The sequence below is a fragment of the Python bivittatus genome, unplaced genomic scaffold (assembly GCF_059951505.1).
Source record: "Python bivittatus isolate LINGU-HERP-01145 unplaced genomic scaffold, Pbiv_v1 ctg000700_np1212, whole genome shotgun sequence".
Lineage (NCBI taxonomy): Eukaryota > Metazoa > Chordata > Lepidosauria > Squamata > Pythonidae > Python > Python bivittatus.
Genome location: NW_028277098.1, coordinates 68,613,767 through 68,634,484, shown reverse-complemented (window position 1 = coordinate 68,634,484; position 20,718 = coordinate 68,613,767). Strand labels below are relative to the sequence as shown.

The 20,718-nt window shown below is 39.4% G+C and overlaps 1 protein-coding gene across 2 annotated transcripts in view; it reads left to right on the top strand.

Annotated features, from left to right (window-relative positions):
• Positions 1 to 1,669: 1,669 nt before the first annotated feature.
• Positions 1,670 to 20,718, top strand: part of SLC16A1 (solute carrier family 16 member 1) — a 37,695-nt gene continuing 18,646 nt past the window's right edge. Inside the window, exon 1 of one of the 2 annotated variants that reach the window (XM_007429930.4) lies at positions 1,670 to 1,825. The gene's annotated coding sequence lies outside the window, so the exon portion shown is untranslated. Of the gene's footprint in view, positions 1,826 to 1,846; positions 1,947 to 20,718 lie in introns of those variants that run through there. The other variant, XM_088128529.1, reaches the window with a different exon arrangement.

Here is a 20,718-nt window from a genome sequence, read left to right as displayed (position 1 = left end):
ACAGCAAATCCCCAGAATTCTAGCAAACATATTGTTACCTGCCAATCACAATATTGATTGATCACAGAAAAAGTAACAGTAAAATATGGTGACCGAAGAAATATGCTATCATTTAGACCATTCCATATTTTTCCTCATGTAAATAGCACAAGCACACTTCCAGGAAATCCCCCGGTTCTTTTCCAATTGTAAGCTTCCCTAACCCAGAAGCCAGGAAGCTTGCAGATGGAAATCATATTCCACAGACTTCCAAAGAAATGATCCAACTGTGGTGCTTATGGTCATACAATATTAATGGCATAGTTCCCCCTTTTTTCCCTTTAATCTTAAGATTTATTTGCCCCACTTTATATTGTCTGTATCTTATCAGATAAATGTTCAGTGTCAGATTCAGTCCAATATATCTCCCTAAGTTGTTCAGGAGAAAAACTGAAGGCGAGAATAGCATGCCTGCTGCCTTGAGCTACTGGAGAAAATGTTGGATATAAATCTAACAAATAAATTTAAAAAAAATTAAAAAGTGTTAAATCAATATACTATTACATATGTAAAACTGTTATTAGGGGTTTTTTTTTTTGGCCACAATAGATTTGTTGCTCTTGATAAAGCTGTAAGCAACGTATTTGTACCAGAACAATACAATGCAAACCAACGTGTTATAAGGTAGGCCATGAACCACATGGTTGGAAAGGAATCTGCAGTAGCAAATAGGTTGTTCATTCGACTTCTGTTTTTCAGAGATGAAGAAAGTACAGTAATGGCAACCCCTTTCCTAACTGTTCCTAAGAAAACTACATGGACTGTTGCTGAAATCACTAGGCACTGAACACAACTTTACCTATTTTCAGAGATGAAGTGATTTTTGTAAGGCTTCATTTTGTTTTGGAGCAAGAATAGGCTTAAATGAAAAAGGAGAACACAGTGCACAACTAAAAATCAAATGTCCCTCCAATATGGTTGATATCCTTAGTACTAATAGAGCAACCATAAGCATGCTTACTATAGAGGCAAAGATCATTCTGCTCCATAACATTTGTTCCATAAGTTTGGGACTGCTGTTTAAGTTTTCTTTTTAAGAAGAATGTGGATTTTGTATGCAGATAGGCCACAATGTCTGAAAATCAGACTAAGAAAATTGGTTCTCTCACGGCTTCATCTTTCCGCAGCAGCAAACAGAGTAATGCATGAAAGGCATCTTAATTTGAAGAAAACTCTTTGCCAAGTTGTAAAGGTCAAGGAGTGGCAGTCCTGATTTGGGTGCTAAAGGTGATTCTGAGAAAACTATGAAGCCCTGTGTAAGCAGGAGTCGTCATATGCTCGAGGAGCAGCGGGTTGGGAGGCCGGAATTTAACGAAGCATGGTGGAGCTTTTGGGTCCTGCACAAAGGAATTAGAAGGATATTCGCCTTGGGCAGCCCGAGAGAGACGTGGGAAAAGAAAGTAGGGATACCCTCCTCCTCCTCCTCGGCAGCCGGCTGTCTGCTTCTGGCCAAAGGATCACCGGCTCCTCTCGCCCCCATCGCTACGTGCGGAAAACGCCGTCGTCCTCGCGACTCCTGAAAAGCTTGTTTCCCGCGTCTCCTCCAAGGCGCCTCTCTCCAATGGGAGGCGAGCCCGCTCCGGGGGGGGGTGAAAGGAGGGGGCTAGAGAGGCGGCCGCTCGGCCTCTCTCTCAGTCTCCGGCTCCGACGAAACCCGCCCTTTCACTCCTGAGCTCCGCCCTTCAGCCCGTTATAGTACGTGAGGGGGCGGGAGCGCCTGCGAGTCGAGGGCTGGAGAGCGACCGCGGGGGCAAGCGCCGCGTGTCTGGGTCGCTGCGTGCAACAGGTATGGCTCGGCGGGGCGGAGGGTCCCAGGTTCTCTCAGCGGACTGCCTGCTCCTGGAGGAGCCTGTTTAGCTCCACGTGGCGGAGAGGACCAGAAGGAACGGGAAGGAAGCCCGAGGGCGGTGGGCATTTCTCCCATGAGAGACGTGGGGGGCCTCCTTTGGATCTCCCCGGCGCTCCGGAGGGTGGAACAATGAAAGGGAGATGGAGGACGATGGGGAAACGAGATGGAGGAGCCGAACCTGAGGGGAGAGGGCCGAAAGGGGAGGGGATGCCTGCCAGGGCTGTGGGTGGCGGGTTTCAGCCCCCTCGCTAGGGATTTCCCGGCGTTTTACTAATAAGGTCAGCAAACGCGGAGGCCCGGGATGGGCGGCCATCGTGCCACGAGGCCCGTTGGAAGTCATTCCTTTACTGTAACGATGTTCGTGAGATGCTTTTTAATGGCTGGATATTTGGGATTGGGTCAGCTCATCCCTGACTGATGGAACTATTAGTGATAATTCTGGGCGTGGGGAAGATCGGTTCGTCTTCTGCTTTTAAATCCAGTACGGGGAGGGGGGGGTGTTAAGTAGATTTTGGATTTACAGCATGAACGAATGTTCATTTCAAACACAGCTGCGGTTGAGTAGGGCTCGTTTGTGCACGTGGTTTGCCTTGTGGGTTCGCATGCCGCTTGGGTTAGAGACTCAGCGATTTCCTTGCTGCCCATGTGCTTCTTAGTTCTTGAATAATTCATTTCCTATATAAATGCGCCAGATGATTTGTCAGTTTTTCTGTATACTGGAATTATTTTGTGTTAGACAGTATATTGTTCTGAAACACTCGACGATTCATTCTTCCAGTGCATCCCGTAGAGTTTTTATGGTAATTAAGACATCCATACTTAACTACTTGATGTCTCATAACTCAGAAATTTGCTAAATGAGCTGCTTTCATCTTACTAGCATTAAGGTAATATGAGACAGTAAAGGGAAGTAATGTATCCATCAGGCTGATGAGCAGTGTGTGTGAAGCAGCTCTAAAGTCTAGCCAGTGTTTACTTAGTGTGGAATGTTGAGGTATAATGGTACTCACGATAAGGGGTGAATGAAATTCTTAATAGGTACATGGACTGTTCACAAATGCTGGTTCTAACAAACGAACAAACCTTGCTTTTTGAATTGGTTGTTTCTAATTTTGGAAAAAGAACAAGATTTATGGGAGCAAAGCTGTGCCTTTTTCTTGTGTGAGGACATAAGTATTGCAAAATGGATGGGGGAGGAGAACTTTCTCTTATAACTGTTTACTGTGTCTTTTTTTTAATGATGAACTTTAAAGAGTGCTGACATATCATACAAGATGCTGAAACATACTTCAGTTTAGAAGCAATTATGCTCTATTTTCTTTAACCCCAAGTATGCTCTTTAGTTAAAGCTCTGAATAAATAATGGGTTCATTCTACACTTCCTGCTTTTTTTTTCCCAAATGAAGACTTTCATTTACAGTTCTGAGTATATTACAACAATGTAATACTTGAATTGCAAGTATTGAAGTATATATATATTTCCCATATTTCCAAAATAGTTTATGTAGATAATTTGCATAATCTAGAGTCTGTATAAGTCTCAGTTCTATATAATGAAAGTACTGAATGTTACAGAGATTTTCATGTACTATTCTGAAATGTATTAGGTAAGGCTATACTGTTTAAGGAGAATAAATTTGCAATAGTACTGGAACTTTATTCTTTAAGTATTAGCTTGGTTTTCCAATTCTATCATTCTCCCTCGTCCTACTCAGAAAGGGAAATTAATGTTCTGGGTTTTGTGAACAGCATTTCATGCGTATTGCTACTGCAGATGTGTACTTTTGTGCTATGATGATTAACTGACTAGCTTCATGTATATTTTTAGGGCTGTCACTTGTTATGTGTGACTGTTGGTTGTGGCTACAGCTGGGTTGAAGCTCTTTTATAAAAAAAAAAATAACTGATCAGTTACAAATAGGGTGACTTATGAAATCTTGCTGGGAAAAAAATTAAATGGCTAGGATTACAGTGAATAAAATTGCTTTTTGTTGGTGTTAAATTGTGGTACTCTAGAATAATATATTACTTAGTCATTACAGATTATAATTATTCTTTGGCAAGAGTCTTGGGCTTAGATCTTCAGTACTTATTTTTTTAAAAATTATACAAACAAAAGTGATAGTGTATATTGCATACATTATGTTCTATATTTTTTTTTCTTTCAGCAGGGGCCAAAAAACCTTGGCTAGATTTTTCTTCTATAGTGGCAGAGTAATTAATTGGAGGAAAGTGATATCTACAATAGTATGACCAAATGGATGTCCTGTAAAATAGCCATATGTGGAGGGTTGTATTTGGAAACATTGCTGATTCAACAAAATTACTGCTTATTGTGTGGTAAATCATCACCGATTTTAGCCACTTAAGAAATGGCACGTACTTTTCTTCCTCCACATGTACTAGTTAATACTTTCTGTGCATTTTCTATAATCATGTTATGCTAGAAAATATGCAGAGTGATGGTGCCATTTCTAGTTGATCAGGAAGGAAATAAAGTTTTCAAATATGAAAACACTGGAGTATTTACTAAAGTTATACTTGAATCTGGCAATTTTTATAAAAAATTATCAAATATCTATACCACTAGGCTACGCTATTCAGTATCATTTATCTAGCATGTGCAATTTTTTGTGGAAGAGTGCTAAAACTGGTGAAGGAAAGAGCAGCTTTATTTTAGTTAGCCTTTATAAGCTCTGGTCATCATTCCCAGTACTGTTTATAACATAGTGGCTACAAATGTACCTGTGCCAAAAAGTGTTTCAGATCTCACTGTAAGACACAAGGATACTGTAGTTTGAGTACAGTCCTTTGCATGTTTACTTAGAAGACTTACTACATTTTAATAGAACTTGTTTACATGTAAAAGCCCATAGCAATTTCTAGCCAGCTTTGGTTGATATTAGAAAAGTAAGTGGTCACCCAGCCCACTAATGCTACTACTTGACTGGGAGACCACAAGAAAATCCCAAGGCTGTAGACTAGATTGGGAAGTAAAAAAAAAATATTGGAAGAAGAACTGACAAACCACTTCTAAGTTGTTAAGAAAACTAAATGGTGTATCTGTGAAATCATCAGATGTCACATTTGCTTCAAAGAAGACTAATGTAAGTACATATTGGACTGCACTGTTACAGAGGATATGCAGGTCAGGTGTAGCTTTTAGTAGTGAAGCATGCTCTAAGTCAAGCTAACTCAAGATAGGATTGAGTCTGAATTACATGTTACTCTGGATTGTTGAATCATACTTCTTAAGGGTGTGTGTACCTGCTTTTGAATGTGAATATCAGGTATTCAAACAAGACCATTTATTTGTGATTTATTTACATTACAGTTGGTAATGCCATAAAACTTAATATCCTGACAGTATTTTGCAATACTCAGCAATGCTGTTCAGAGTTTTTGATAAAAAAGGGTGTTGACAACAGTGTTCTTTGTCACATGACCTCTCACCTTAGCTTTTGTTCTATATTGCCTTAGAATTACTGCATATTTTCTATATGTGCACACTTTCCATCTCAGAATCATAGTTTTAATTTTGTATCCCCCCTATCATAATGCTGTATTTCTGCAGTTATACTAGTTCACCGAGTGTATATTAATAGTTTTGTTGTGATAGCTGATAGCTGTACATTAGTGGAAGCAAATGTTTCTCTCTATGCAAAAAATTGCTAGGAAACATTAATGAGATGTCTACAGTGATCAGGCATAAGAGAGTAGTAAATAGAAAGTAAGACTTTGGATCAGACTCATAGGGAAATGTTCACATTTCTTTAATGAAATGCCTCCCTTTCTAAAGAAGAAATCAGGAAGTGAATTGCTAAATATAGACAATGTGTTTAAAACGTAACATGTCAGAGATACATGAATATTTCTTCATTCTCTTAACTGGTATGAATACAAGGGGTGAAGAGAGGTATTAACTCTCCTATGGCTTTTCTGATGATTTTTTTCCTAACATTGCAAATACATTTGGCAATTTACATTTTGAGAATCAGTTCAGAAAGCTGCTTAGGTCTTTCATAATTAGCACTATTGTAGAAGAAGAGTGAGAGTTTGTTAGAGAGTTCAGGGAACATTATTTATGAATAAGTAGTAGTTCCTCTGAGTAGTTCCTCTGCAATGCTGATCCATTGGAAAAGATGTTGGATGCATCTACAAGTTCTTTTCCTGTTCACCCTACTGGGAGTGCTCTTGTGCTCTTATTTCTGAGCAGATATGCATAGGATAGTGCCCTTAAACACACTGAATACTGCCTTCTTCATAAATTTAAATCCGCACAGTGGTCAGGATGATTAGGAGTTTCATTCTGATAACTCTTTGAATGCTGCACAAGAATTCTGCGCTCTCTGTTCTTCCCCTTGCTTCCTGTTCCTCAACCTCATGTTTCAAAGCTAGCTTGTTTGGAGGTTTGTTAGGAGTGTTTGTGTATAAGTAATAGCACAAGACTAGATCACAGAATCATATTAAGGGAGCAAGGTCCCTTGTATGGTAAGGGTTTTTTTTTTTTTTTTGCAGAGTATGCTTGACAAATCATTGTTTCAGTATTCAATATTGAATACTGCTATTACAAAACTTTTTTTTTTTTTTTTTTTTACATTTGCCAGTTTTCCAGCATTGCATCCATATTTTATTTAAGTATGCTGTATACTGCTGATAGTGTTTAACTACTGTATTTAGATTATGGTCTACTAATTTGCTGATTTTCTGAATTTTAGACTGTCATTTTGTATAGGCTATAGGCCATTTTAAAGCATTATACTTCCACAAAAAGAGCTCATTTCCTTGATTGGAAAGCCTAATTTTCAAAGTTTCCTAAAACCAAAACAAAAGGCCAATTAAATAATTTGGGAAGTTGTAGGATATCTGAAATAAATAATCCTGGAACTAGCAACATATGTCAAATAATGGAGCAAACTGAGCTGGTGTTCAGTTAGAACTATTAAAATTTAGACCTCATTAGATAGAGAAATCTCTTGCTGATTAATGCATGTTGATATTTTACTGTCTTGTCAGTTATAAAAACAGGACGTTTGTCTTAGAAGTATGTGAATGCCCTATGCTGATTCTGCTACTTGAGAGATAAACTCTGTCAGTTCTAATTAAAACCAAGCTGTGCAGTCAGTATAGCAGATAAGTAGAAACTGTTTAAGAGGTAGCACCAGATGATTCTACCTTATTTTTACCATTAAACAGCAAAATAAATGAGATTTGAGACTCACTGCCATGTATTTTCCATGCAAATGTAGATGAGATGGACAAGCTTTAGAATACTTTTGTTTTTAAAATAAAACAAAAATTCTCACAGAATTTTCTCCCCATGGAAGTATGTGCAGCTCCCACTGTCCAGGCATTTCATAAAGTCAAAACAATCTTATTCTGTGAGATGTCTGTCAGTCTGGAAATGATTAGTGTTTTTTCTCATGCTCTGCCTTAACCATTTTATTGGAAATTCTGTTACAATTTCTTAAATGGATTTATTTTCAGATATGTATTCTACACTGCATCTTGTGCTGTTGTTCATTAAATTCGTTAAACCAGTATTTGATCTGGAATTCATCCAAATCAAAAATACACAAAGTCAACTGCTTTACCCAATTTAAGTTATTTTTGATACAACTTTGGATGTTACAATAATTTTGGTTGAGTCAATATTGATTATGAATCAATAATTGATTCATGTGACTTCAGCATTCTTTATAATGTGATCCAAATCAGTTTAATTGCAGTTCTAAACATACTGCTTGTTTATTCTTTATTTATAAGATACATTTAGATCCTGCCATTACTGTTAAAGCAGCTTTTCCTAAACTAGATGTCCTTCAGATGAGTGGACTTAGACTCTCAGAATTTTCAGAAAGTGGGAATTCTGGGACTTGAAGGCCATAACTCTTGAAAGTAGGCAGGTTGAAGAAAGTGCTCTGAGAAGCTAAGATGGTATGTGTGGTGTTACTCTTCATTTTTATCCTTAGAACAACAATCTTAAGAGACAAATTTGAGAGATTGTAATTGTCTCAAAGGCATTCAGTGAACTCCATGTTCAATTTTGGGTCTCTGATTCCAGTCCAATATTCTAATATTATGGTATATTGATCCTGCAGTGTTTTTAGGAGGTACATTTTAGCAGTGACATCACAGGTACTTTCTGATAAAATATAATAAATAATACAATTTATTATCATATGACAGAGCTTAAAGCTCCATTAAAAGCCAGAAAGTTGCCTGAATATTTGAAATCAAAATTTCAGTCTCCTCAACTGTGTAACCCCTGCCAATGTGCATCTTTCCTCAGATCATGGTTTCTCAATTGCCCGCCTCAACGTCTGTGCTGTTCAATATTTTTTATCAGTGATTTGGATGAGGTTGTTGAAGGGATACTTGCTACATTTACTGGTGACACTGAACTGGAAGGGGTGGCTACTACTTTAGAAGAGAGAGAGATTTAAAAAATTTGAGGCAGACTTGAGCAGTGTGAGCAGAAATGAATAAAATAGAATTTAACAAGAAATGTAAAGATCTGTGTCTGGATGGAAAAAAAATGTAAGATGGAAATATACATGATTAGGGAGAAAATCCTGGTAGTGATAAGCTCTTTTTTTTTTTTTTTTTGCTTTTTTAGAAAAGTGTTGGCATTTGTTCTTATCAAGCATTTTCTTCTCTGAGCTACTTAAACAAAAAGTGTTATTTCCCATTTAACTACCTTCCAGGTTTTTTAACTGATCCAATTATCTGAAGTGTGGGGTGGTTTTTTTCAGTAGAAAGCATGGTGACGCAACTCCATTTTGAAAGTGCACATGGACTGATAAAAGACATTTAAACATAGTATGACCTGTGTAAACTAATCTTGGGTAGCAGAACTTGGGTAATTGCTTTGTTGATAGAGAAATATCTATTTTACAGTAGGATGGTAAATTTGTTGCTGGAAAACATGTTCTTAGTTATGGTTTACTGTTTGAGGTCTGATGCTGAGTTGGTATATTATAAACATTTAGTGTAATGTCAGAGTACAATTCCTACAATTAGGCTGACTATCCAATTTGGACATTAAACTTCGTTGGATTGTATAGCTTGAGATAAAACAAAACCTACTTATATCACTTAAATTGTAGCTAAATTCTTTGTAGAAAAAAAAATTAAGATGTCTTCTAACATGAATTCTTGTAACTCTTAGACTGCTGAAATGGAATAAGGATGAAGGATTAAGTTTGCTGATTTCCTCTCTTTAATTATCACTATCATTTATGTAACATTCTTCTCAGAGGATCCAGTAACAGTGAATGACACAATAAAAATATAGTATTGCATAGCAAATATCCAACCACTTAATTAAAAAATACAGTGCTCATTAAACATAATCTCTTCCCCTTTATAGTATGACAAAATATAATAAATGAATAAACAGATTAGTATTTGTCGCTTCCTAATAACAAATATGAAATGTAATGGGGCCCTGACTTTGTAGTAAAACTTGGAGGGTTTATGGATCAATAAACTATTGATTATTTTCTTTTTGATTTAGTTTAGTTGTAACCTGGCTATTAACAAGATTTATATTTGTAGATTCCAGCAATAATTTGTTCCTCCATGTTGCCCAGAAATGAGAAATTGCACATATCTGTATGTAACACCCTGGAATTTTCCCTGGTCACTTGGAGATACACCAATAGAAAAATCAGGCATTGAGATTTCCCCTCAGTCATATGCTCTGCCTTCTAGAAAAGTAAACAACCTCAACCTAATGATTCACTGCCTTCAGGTATATTTTTTTTGTATGAACATAGCCAGGAACAGGCTGGCGTCATTTAAGCAACTTGTACATGAGAGAGTTACCATTAACAGAGAGAAAAAGAAGTCCTAAGGGTGTACTTTCAGTGTGAGAGATTGTGAGGAAGCTAAAAAAGAAACACAAGGAGCTGTTGACGTAAACAGTCAACAGATGTCAGCGTTTGTTAGTAGCTTATCTAATAAAAAGCAGAGTCTGAGTTTCAGAAAGCCTGGAAAGAAGAGATGCAAAACTTTCAAAGGGACTCTACCTTAATGAGCTCATAATAAAAGAGACCTGGATGTTCATATTGAAATCAGTGTAATTCTTACAGGACATGATGATCATAGCACTGAGCTCATGCACATGGTACCGCTTCAGGATCAGATTGCCAGCAGAACCCACTTGAACACGAACACAACAGTTATAAGCAAGGTCACCCAATGCCTGCATTGATGACTAGGTCCAACCAGCTTGGCGCAGAACCTAGTCTAATGGGGTAGGAGCTTATTTCCAAAACAGATTTGCACGGGGAATATGGTCCTGTTCCTAGTCAATTCTACCAGTCAGCCATCTGGGAATTATGGCAGTATGACTGGCTGGGAAAACACTATCATCAGACCAATTGGCTTGTAGGAACAGACAGTGTTGCAGCAAAATCCTACATGAATCATTAGGACAGTTCATAGTGCCTTCAGAGGGAGACCAAACACAGGGAGAAAGGGCTATTCATATTGGCGAATGCATAAAGGGGGTTGCTGACCACAACAGCAAACTGCCCAAGTCACCAATATCTGTCACAGTTAAAATATATCCTACATCCAGGGATTTTCTTAGACTTCAGCAACAAGCAGGTGAAGTCCTTTTTCTAGTTTCAAGACCTCTATAGCAGAGGGGAGCAATGCCTCTTAGCCTGTGGCTGAAAAGGTTGCTGTTTGTGCTGCCACATTTTCCAACACTATCCAAGGTGATGAGCAAGATGAGCTGTTCAACACAGGTAATTCTGATTGCTCCATTCTGTAAAGATGAGAGGCACCCATGTGTCAGCCTTACTAGGTAGACCAGACAGGAAGCATGATACAATGAGCTAATTCTACTTCCTTGTAAAGCAAGTCTGAAAGTACAATTCTCCCCCATCTCCTTTATAGATCAAGAAACTAGGAAAGGTCTCTTCTGAGTATCTTGCCCTGCCCACTATCCAGCTGTGAGTTATGCTGTCTCTTATCTGACCATTCCCTAGGCAGTGTCTCTTGGCCCAGTCTCCTAAGGTCTTTCCCGCATACCATTACACCATGGCACCTCACAAAACACAACATCCTGTCTCAGAGTACCATACTATTTTCCTAGTTGTAATAGCTACATGACTGGCAACTGAATGGAACAATTCCTGAGCATGGATCTTTCAGGTTCAATGTTAGGGACTATCTAACCAGCATCTGTCACTTGATTTGATATGCCTTTGAATGATAGTATAAAACCAGAAACATATGGCATTGACAGCAGATGTCCCTATGCAGGTAGTCCTTAGGTTATGATGGCAGTTGGGACCAGAATTTCTGTTGCCAAGCAATGCAGTCATAAAGCACAATGTCATGTGACTGCATCGCTTAGCAACGGCAATCCCAGAAGTCCTGGTTGCCGTCATAATCCCAGGACTGTGCTGGTCATTAAACAAGGACCCCATGACTGCTATGTGGGAAGAGGCAGGAGTCCCAGGCAAGCAGGTCTGTGAGTGAGAGCTGTGGGTGGATGCCACAGGAGGTGTTACGGAGCATGGGCGGACCTGCAAAAAAGCAGGGAGAGCAACTTGCAACCACTTGCCGGTTTCCCCATTGGTTCTGCTTATAGGAAGCCAGCAGGGAAGGTCACAAATGGCAATTCCACGCCCATGGAACCCTGCAGCCATTGTAATTGTGAGCTTGTTGCCAGGCACCTGAATCGTGATCATATAACTGTAGGGACGCTGCAGTGGCCACAACTTTGCAGACCAGTCGTAAGCCCCCCTCATTCAGCATCATCATAACTTTGAACAGTCATTGAATAAGTGGTGGTAACCTGAGGACTACCTGTTCTATTGTGCTTCCTGCAAGCTGCATTAAGACAGGCAGTCACTTTTTGGGACTTAGAAAGATTTCAGGCCAGCAGCAGGAGTGCTGATTTGTTAGTAACACACTCATTGTCAGTGATTCAGTTTTCTTGCATGGGATTTTGCTGACAGAGGATCCAAACATTGCCTTCTTCAAACCCATTACACAAATCCCTATTAACAATTTTACCTGGAAGATTTTCTTTTGTGTAGTTTAACCTTGCCTTGGAGGGTTTGGGAGCTAAGAATTGGGAAGAGCTATGTGTGTTTCACCTAGGACTAGTTGGTTTTAAGGGCAGATTGTTGTTTCAGGCCCAAGGTCAGTTCCAGATTTTGTCAAGCACAAGAGATTGTGCTCCCCACTTTCTATCCGGGCCCAATCTGCCCCAGAGAATGTACCTAGTTCAAGCTAAATGTGTACTGGTATGTTAGAGGGACAAAGGACTGAAAGATCAGGAGAGATGAGATTATATAGCTTGAAAATGAAGAGATCAGTGAAATATTCTTTCAGGATGTTAAGGGACAGAAAGAAATGGAAAAGAAATGGAAAATTTAGGTATCTGCTACTTTCAATTATCTTTCAAAAGAGATGCCCTGCCAATGTATAAAACAGTTCTCTAAGGAAAAGACGAAATAACATTACTGCAACTCAAGATGGGAAACACATTCACAGCTTCCCTTAAATGTTGCTATCTAATGGAACCTAGCAAGCACAACTTCCTGGTAGTGGCCCCTGCCCTTTGGAGCACCTTTCCCCTGAGATTTGGCAGATCCCTATTCTCCTAGCCTTCCAGAAAGCCTTGAAGACCTGGTTTTTCTCACAAGTATTGGGATAGAGCTAGGCTGTAGCCCAGTTAAATTATATGTTGAGGGGTGTGTTGTTTTTAGGGGTGCCAGGACTTTGGGTAATGATTTTTATGTTTCTTACAGTTCTTATTGTTTGTAAGCCTCCCAGGGTTATGGTGCATAAAATGGGCAGCTATATAAGTCTTTTAAATAAATAAAAATAAACAGGGACAAAACAGGATGCATATTTGATCATCTATATGATATAGGTTTTTCAGTGTTTTATTTCAGTCTCTCACTCCTTTTTTTCCTCTTGGAAAATATGAGTGCATCCATCTGCTAATTCTCCTTTGTCTATTAGTTTACTTTGTTTCAATTTTTTTTCCAAAGTCTCAAGATAAAAATGATTTTATAAAAAAAAAATTGGATGTTAACTAGTAAAGTGTATGTGTTTAATGCACAGTTTAAGGTACAAAAACATTGTAGGTAGTTCTTGCTTAATGACTATGTTCAGGTAGTCCTCGCTTAATGACTATGTTCAGCAGCCATTCAAAGTTACACCAGCACTGAATTAATGGTAGTTATGGCAAGTCGTTGAAGTTATGCCATTACAACACCCCCATGATCATGTGATCAGAATTTGGGCACTTGGCAGCCCACCCACATTGACAACTTGCAGTGTGTGCGTCAGCTCTCTACCACCCACCTATCTCTCCCCCATCTCTCCCCTTTTGACTGCCCTGCACTCCACCACTTGTCCCTGCCACCCCCAGCTGACTTTTGCTGTCTTCTTCCTGCTACTGATGAGCATCCTTAGGTGAGGCAGCTGCTGGTCCTGTGTGAGGTCCTCACCTAATGATGGTGTGGTCCTCACCTAACAACCGCAGCTGGGACTATTGGAATGGCCATTGCTAAGTGGTGCGGTCACGTGATGTTTCACTTAATGACTGATTAGGTCCCAATTATGGTCATTAAGCAAGGACTATCTGTATTCTGTTTCTCAGTCTGTACATACAGGTAGTCTTTGCTTATCAACAGTAATTGGCACAGGGAACTCTGTCACTAAGCAAACCAGTCATAAGGCACAATGTCGTGTGACTGCAGTGACTTACTCAGTGACTCAGGTAGTTACAGCAGTCCTAGCTACCATCATTAGGTGAATCCTATGCGGTTGCAGCAGTGACCTCCTGCAGGCTTCCATATTGACTTTGCTTGCCAGAAGTTGGCAGTGAAGGTCACAAATGGCAATCACATGACTGAGAGACACTGCAACGTAATTGTGAGCCAGTAACCAAGCACCCAAATTGCAATCACATGACCCTGGGGACATTGTGACGGCCACAACTAAGAGGACATGTTCTAAGTACCACTTCTTCAGCGTCGTCGTGACTTTGAATGGTTGCTGAATGAGTGGACATTAAGTGAGGATTACCTGTATACTAAAAGACTTGAAAAGGAAACTAGAGAATCTACTGATGATGCAGATTTATTACACTTTCTTTTGATTTACTCTTCCATTCTAAAGAAAAGTTCACATTTAATTGTGCTTCTCAAAGGTGAAGTGAATCATTGAATTTACATTTCTTTTTGCTGCCTCTTATCATAATGTCTCTTTCAAACACATGGGTTTAGTTAACTTGCCCATAGACAGATGGTATGTATGGAACCAGAATTTTCAAATTCTAAAACTTGAAGTACAGATATACCTCGCTTACTGACTGCCTCTTGCAGTGAGAATTCAAAGTTATGTCGGTGCTGAAAAAATAACTTTGTGACCAAGATGCGCATTTATGACCTTTGCAGTGTCCCTCAGTCATGTGATTGCCATTACAGTAGTACACATCCTGTGCCTGACCCTTTTTTTCCTCCCCCTCCCCAGAGTGGAGGAATAGGAGAGGAAAGGATTACAAGAGAGTAAGCAGGCACACAATGGGGAATATGCTGGCTGTTTGCATAGCATGCTTGTGGATTTTTTCAATGGGTGTCCCCCATCAAAAGGATCCACTCTTGTAATCCCTTCCTCTCCAATGAATGTAAATACAAACATTCCTTCTTGTTAATTATGCCAGGACCATGGTGAGCATTCCAAAGGGCAGGGAAGTGGGGGAAAAGGAAAGCTGAAGCAAAATCATAAGCACAGTTGCAGTCATGTGATTTCCCACTTAGCGACCAGTTGTCAGTCCCAATTGTGGTTGCTAAACGAGGATTACCTGTACTGAAAACCAGAAGCAGATTTGCTGACTTTTTCTTTTTTTTAATAATAAACACAAGTGGAAATAATAAATCCAATATTTTTACTTCTGTGGGATACATTGATAAAGCAAGAAGTAAATTCTAAATGCAGATTGCATAAAATAATTTTAAAAATGAAGTCAAAATTGTTCATTTACAAGTAATCAATCTCCTAGAGTTGTTAGAAGAATTAGGTGGCTGAATTTGCAACTTTATATATTGTAATTTCTTGCAGGGAAGCAGGAGAACAAATGTCATCTAAAAATAGGTGATGTGTTCCTTAATTCCTTCATGTGAAAAAAATAACCTTTTACCATGTTTCTTGACAGTTTACATCTGGCAAACTTGGTCTATTCAATCTTACTTGATTCATTTATGTATAATTAAATTTATATCCTGTCTTTTCTCCAGGAGTTCATGTTATTGCATTCCATGTTACTGGACTAAAATAATCTAGTCCATGATCAAGGCTGTCCGTGAATGTGGGTCTACAAGTTCCGAGTCTTAACATGTTATCAGCTACCCAATACTAGCAGTTCAGCGCAGACAAATAAAATAAATGTCTGCTATTAAGATTATCACTTATATAAGATAGCATTCAGGTGATTATATTTAGTTAATGTACCCTTCATTAGGGATTTCAGTTAGAATAATTGGAGACATTGGGATTGAATCTACTATGCCTAAAAATGCAAGTGGATCACTGTCTTATCCTTAGGGCTTCCTTCCACTTCATCCCTTAAAAAGCCTCATTCTTCCTTTGTTTTTTCTGCTATGAAATGTATGATGACAGAAGTGAAATTGAGTTCCCAATGAACTGCCATTTCAAAGAGAATCCAGAACTTCAAGATGGGGATTTGCTTATAATTTGCCTTTCCCAATAGTGAGGAAGGTATGATTGAATCTTCAAGTGCAGTATCCCAGTGTTTTGTTTAGCCTTTGAATCTTCAAGTGCAGTATCCCAGTGTTTTGTTTAGCCTTTATCGTTTTGGTTGGGAAAAGCTGAAGGAAGAACATAGTTGGGACTGCAATCAATTCATGAGACTACTGGTGTTTTTAATGATAACTCTGAAGAGTCATGGCATCAGTGAGAGAGCCTCGGGGGAATTTTGCCCACTGATGTAATCCACTGCTGAGGAAGAAGTCCTGGGGAGTGAACTGTCCTCTGATTCTGTTTTCTGCCTAAGTGTCAAACAGGTAGCAACAAAAAGTGGACAATTATAGAATGTAAATTTGCTGCATAGTTCTTTTTGTTTAAACTTCTAAGATTTGAGATCGCCATCTAAAAGAAATTAAAGAAACACCACACAATTGTTTTGGTGCAGAGTTGCTGGGAGTAACTGCCTAGATTCACTGAGAGTCGGATGGATGATGATGATGATGATGATGATGATTTACAAGAGTTCTTGTGATTTCAGCTGCAAGTTTCTGCATCCCATCTTGATTAAACACACTACCATGTCCAGGCTTGTTAATTGTGATGAATTTTAATCATGTAACTGAAAATTGCTAGGTTTATACATTGCTTTAACCATGGCTTATTTTAATCAATCTAAACAGGCTAGAATACTTAACATTGCGCAAAGCCAAAATCAAAGAAACCACATGCTTGTTTAGCGTGCATTTTATATTTATCCAGTCATGCTTTAAAGCTTGTTTATTTGAAACTAATCATAGGTAATATAAATGACAGTTTATTCAATCTATAAGAGAAACCAGGCTTAAACAGAAGCAAAATTATTCTAACTCTTCTTAGTCAAGAGGAGCAAAAGATGAAATATATAAGTGCCAAAGTTTGCTGCAATTTATTCACATTGTATTAAACTATGATTTAATATGAGGAACAAATGTAACCATCCTTTTCCTCAACACTTTGAATCAAATTTAGAGCTGAGCCTGTGTTCTATCTGCTACCAGGTTACATATTTCTCTTTGCCTGAATAGAATTCATTCAGTCTTCCTCCCTCTCTGCCAATATCTGGTCTCTGGCAACTAATTTTCAGTCTGGTAAGGAATATGATTTTTTGCTGTGTCATTTTTGATTCATCACTCTTAATTGCTATAAATATATATATAACGTATTTAATTCCTATACATGGCTGGCAGTTACAAATTCAGTGCCAGGCATGTCTGACACGTAGCTGTGTTTTCCAGTCAAAGCTGGAAATGTTACAAATTGCGCAACTGACTTTGAAGAAACTTTGTATGTGGATCAGGCTGATTAACTTAGCCCTTTCTTTTCTTTCTACAGTGAGAAAGAACAGGAAATGTTCCGAAATTAAACTATTAGATAGTATAAAATAATAAAAAATAGATCTGGTATAAAATAAACACAGTGTCATCTGGTTTGAATTTAAATTGATCGGTTCAAGAACTTCCTGATAGGCATTGCATCAGTTTGCATAGGATGAAATTACTGATATTCTTCTTTACCTAGTGCTTAGAGACAGAGTGCTGTATTGCTGTTAGCTCCAGAAGCCAAACGCCAGAAGCCAAATTACAGTTTTGGACATACATTGCATCTGTTTGCTGCCTCTGGAGTTGACTCTATCCCTTCTTTTGATGAATTATCAGAATTTGGTGGCGGTTATCTTGTCTCACTGTTCTGTCAATGGGAGTAAATGGCTGATACTTAAATGTCGGCAAAGACAAAATCAGCATGTTCACCTGGAGAATGGAATGTATTTGGCATACAGAGATTTAAAATGATTACTTCTAAAGCAGGGTCCTGGAGAAACTCATCCCCAGAGAAAGCAAGAAATATTCCTAATAGCCAGATCACCACTCTGTTCAAATTAAATGAATTATCCTACACTACTCCACTATTTGGAAGGAAACTTTTTTATTGCCTTTAGGGCTGGTCTTACAATATTTGGAGAGCATGGTAACCATTTGAACTCCATATGATGGATAGTTGGGGAATTGCTGGATGTTATGTATTAGTGGTTTGTCTTGTATTCTAAATTTGTTGCCATGTGTGCAGTAGAGAGTACTATTTCACTGCTACTGTTGTACCTTATTTTGTTACCTTTCCTGTGTGGAATGGGAGGGATGGCCCTTTGTTTCAAGCAGCAAAAAGGACAACATTGGGAGATGTTTTCTTTTATATGGATTTTCTCCAGGTTGGAAAATAGTGAAAGGGCATAGACAATATATGAATAGCTCATAAAAAGTCAGGTGGTAACTTGTTCCACAGAGCGGGTGTCAGGCTTAGCCCAAGAATGATGAGGAAACAGTACAGTTCCTTTATTTGCGTATACTCTCTAGACAGAATCTTGCCAGACTAACTCTACACTACAGCAACTAGTGGATATACCATGTGATACTCTAGGGAGGATCTAGTCTAAACCTCTTCTTCTCATGGTCTTGCTGTGGACTGAGAAAGTGCTTGCCTTGTCCCCTTTCTGGAATGTACTACCTCCCTCCTGATAGCCTTGATCTCCCATATCAGTCTCTGCCTTGCAGATACCTTCCATTACAGCGTGGGCCGTGGCAGAAAAGGCACTCTTCCTAGACCTCACCAGTCGAAATTCCTTGACTGGTGGGATTGGCAATATGCCCCTTCTGCTGGACCGAGTGGGGTGGGCTGATATAATGGGGGCAAGACAGCTCCTCAGTTAACCTGGTCCTGCAGCATGAAGGGCTTTAAAGGTAATAACCAACACCTTGAATTGGACCCAGAAGCAAACTGGCTACCAGTGCAGCTTGTGTAACAGAAGTGTTATATGGGCCTCCCAGGGGCAATCAGAACTGTCCATGCCACTACATTTTGCACCAGCTGTAGCTTCCTGATACTCTTCAAGGGTGGCCCCATGTAGAGTGCATTGCAGTAATCCAACCGGAAGGTGACCAGGGCATGAGTGACCATGCGGAGAGCCTCCCAATCCAGCAAGGGGCATAACTGATGCACAACACAAAGTTACACAAAGGCCCTCCTAGGCACGACTGCCACCTGCTCTTTGAGCAGGAGTCATGAGTCTAGAAGGACCCCCAGATTATGCACCAGGTCTGTCTGGGGTAGTACAATCCCCTCAAGACCCAAAGGTGATAAACTCCTAGATCTTGAGGCTCCCTGTATCCACAGCCACTCCTCCTTACTAGGGTTCAGTTGAAGCCTGTTGTCCCCCATCCAGGCCCCTACAGCCTCCAGGCGCCACGAAAGGGTAGCCACAGCATCACTTAGGTCGCAGGGATGGAGATATATAATTGAGTATCATCAGCATACTGATGATACCTCATCCCATGGTGCTGGATGATCTCACCCAACGGTTTCATGTAGAAGTTAAATAGGAGTAGGAGAGCACCGAACCCTGAGGCAACCCACAAAGTAGGGGCCGTGGGTTGGACCTGTCGCTCCCTGTCAACACCGATTAGGTTCAGCCTTGGAGAAAGGAGCTGAACCAACACGGAGCTGTGTCACCCAGCTCCTACAGCTGACCCAAAAGGATACCAAGGTTGATGGTATTGAAAGCCGCTGAAAGGTCAAGAAGAGCAAGGATGGGGGCACTACCCCCATCCCGCTCTTGCCGGAGATCATCTAAAAGTGTGACCACTGCTGTTTCTGTCCCATAACCGGGCCTGAAACCTGACTGATAAGGGTCCAGATAATCTATTTCCTCCAGGATTCTCTGAAGCTGTCATGCAACCACCTTCACCACCACCTTTCCTAAAAAGGGAAGATGAGAAACTGGATGAAAATTGTCCGGAAAGGTGGGATCTAGCTATGGTTTCTTGAGGAGGGGGCAAACCAGGACCTCCTTAAAAGGCTTCAGGAACACCCCCTCCTGCAAGGATGAATTGACCACTGCCAGTACCCACCCTAATGTCACCTCCCTGGTGGCTTTAACCAACCAGGAGGGACAAGGATCTAAAATGCAGGTAGCCACGCTAACAGCCCCGAGGACCCTGTCCACTTCCTCAGGTCCAACAGGATCAAAGTGTTCCATAGTGTATTAAAGATCATACTGTTCCAGCTAATCTGTGGCTGACTTAGCAGAACTTCCAAAATGCAATGGTTTTGTTACAGATCCAAAGCCAAACAATTTTCCCAATTTGTGTCCATCCATAATTGTTAATATTAGTGTGACTTGGTCTATGTATGATAGTCATGTGTTGTGATGGTTTTAAGCAAGAAAAATAAAACCAAATAGAATATCCCTGTAGTTGACCTTAAGCAGGAACTACATTCTGGAGGAAATACGTTATTTATGTATAGTGGTCTTCTGATGAGCCACAAAAATTGTGGCCTGAGCATTTTGTGTTAATGTGCACCACATAGTTCAGTGTTATCATTCCATGCTGAACAAAATAGTGCATATCTTTTTGAGGTAATTCATGAACTTGCTACTCCATTTTCCCATGACAGATTTTGTGCATAATGCCCACTTTTAAAATTAAATCTTTGGGACAAATCTTTTTCTCAGCAAAATTGTTGGTGACGTAACAAATCTCTCTCCAGGTGTCAGGTGTTCTTGTGATGGGATGTACTAATCAACTCTCCTGTCTGTGTGTTACATCAAACAGCTTAATTACTCCCCCCCCTTTTTATTATGTTGTTATAGATCTTAATGTGTTGTGTTGTTTCAATACATTGATGTTTGTATAATATGGTTGAAAATTAACATCTATTATTGAGAAAGCTTAGAATACTGAGAAGAGAAAGTATTCTATCAATGTTAATTTCATTTTAGGGTGTCAATATTACAAGCATAAAATTATTTGGCTTTTTCATCCAAAGTTGAGTATAACATTGAAAAAGAACCACTACAACTCACATCAGAATATTTGTTATATACTAGAAGTTTTAATCTTAAACCGATTACTTAATATTAACATCTCCCTTGTATTGTTACTTAGTATAGTATGTATGTATGTGTGCATGTGTGGGTGGGTGGATGTATGTATGTATGTTAAGAAAAGGGAAAAATAAACAGCAAATTTAACAATCAATTACCAGAAAAAGGG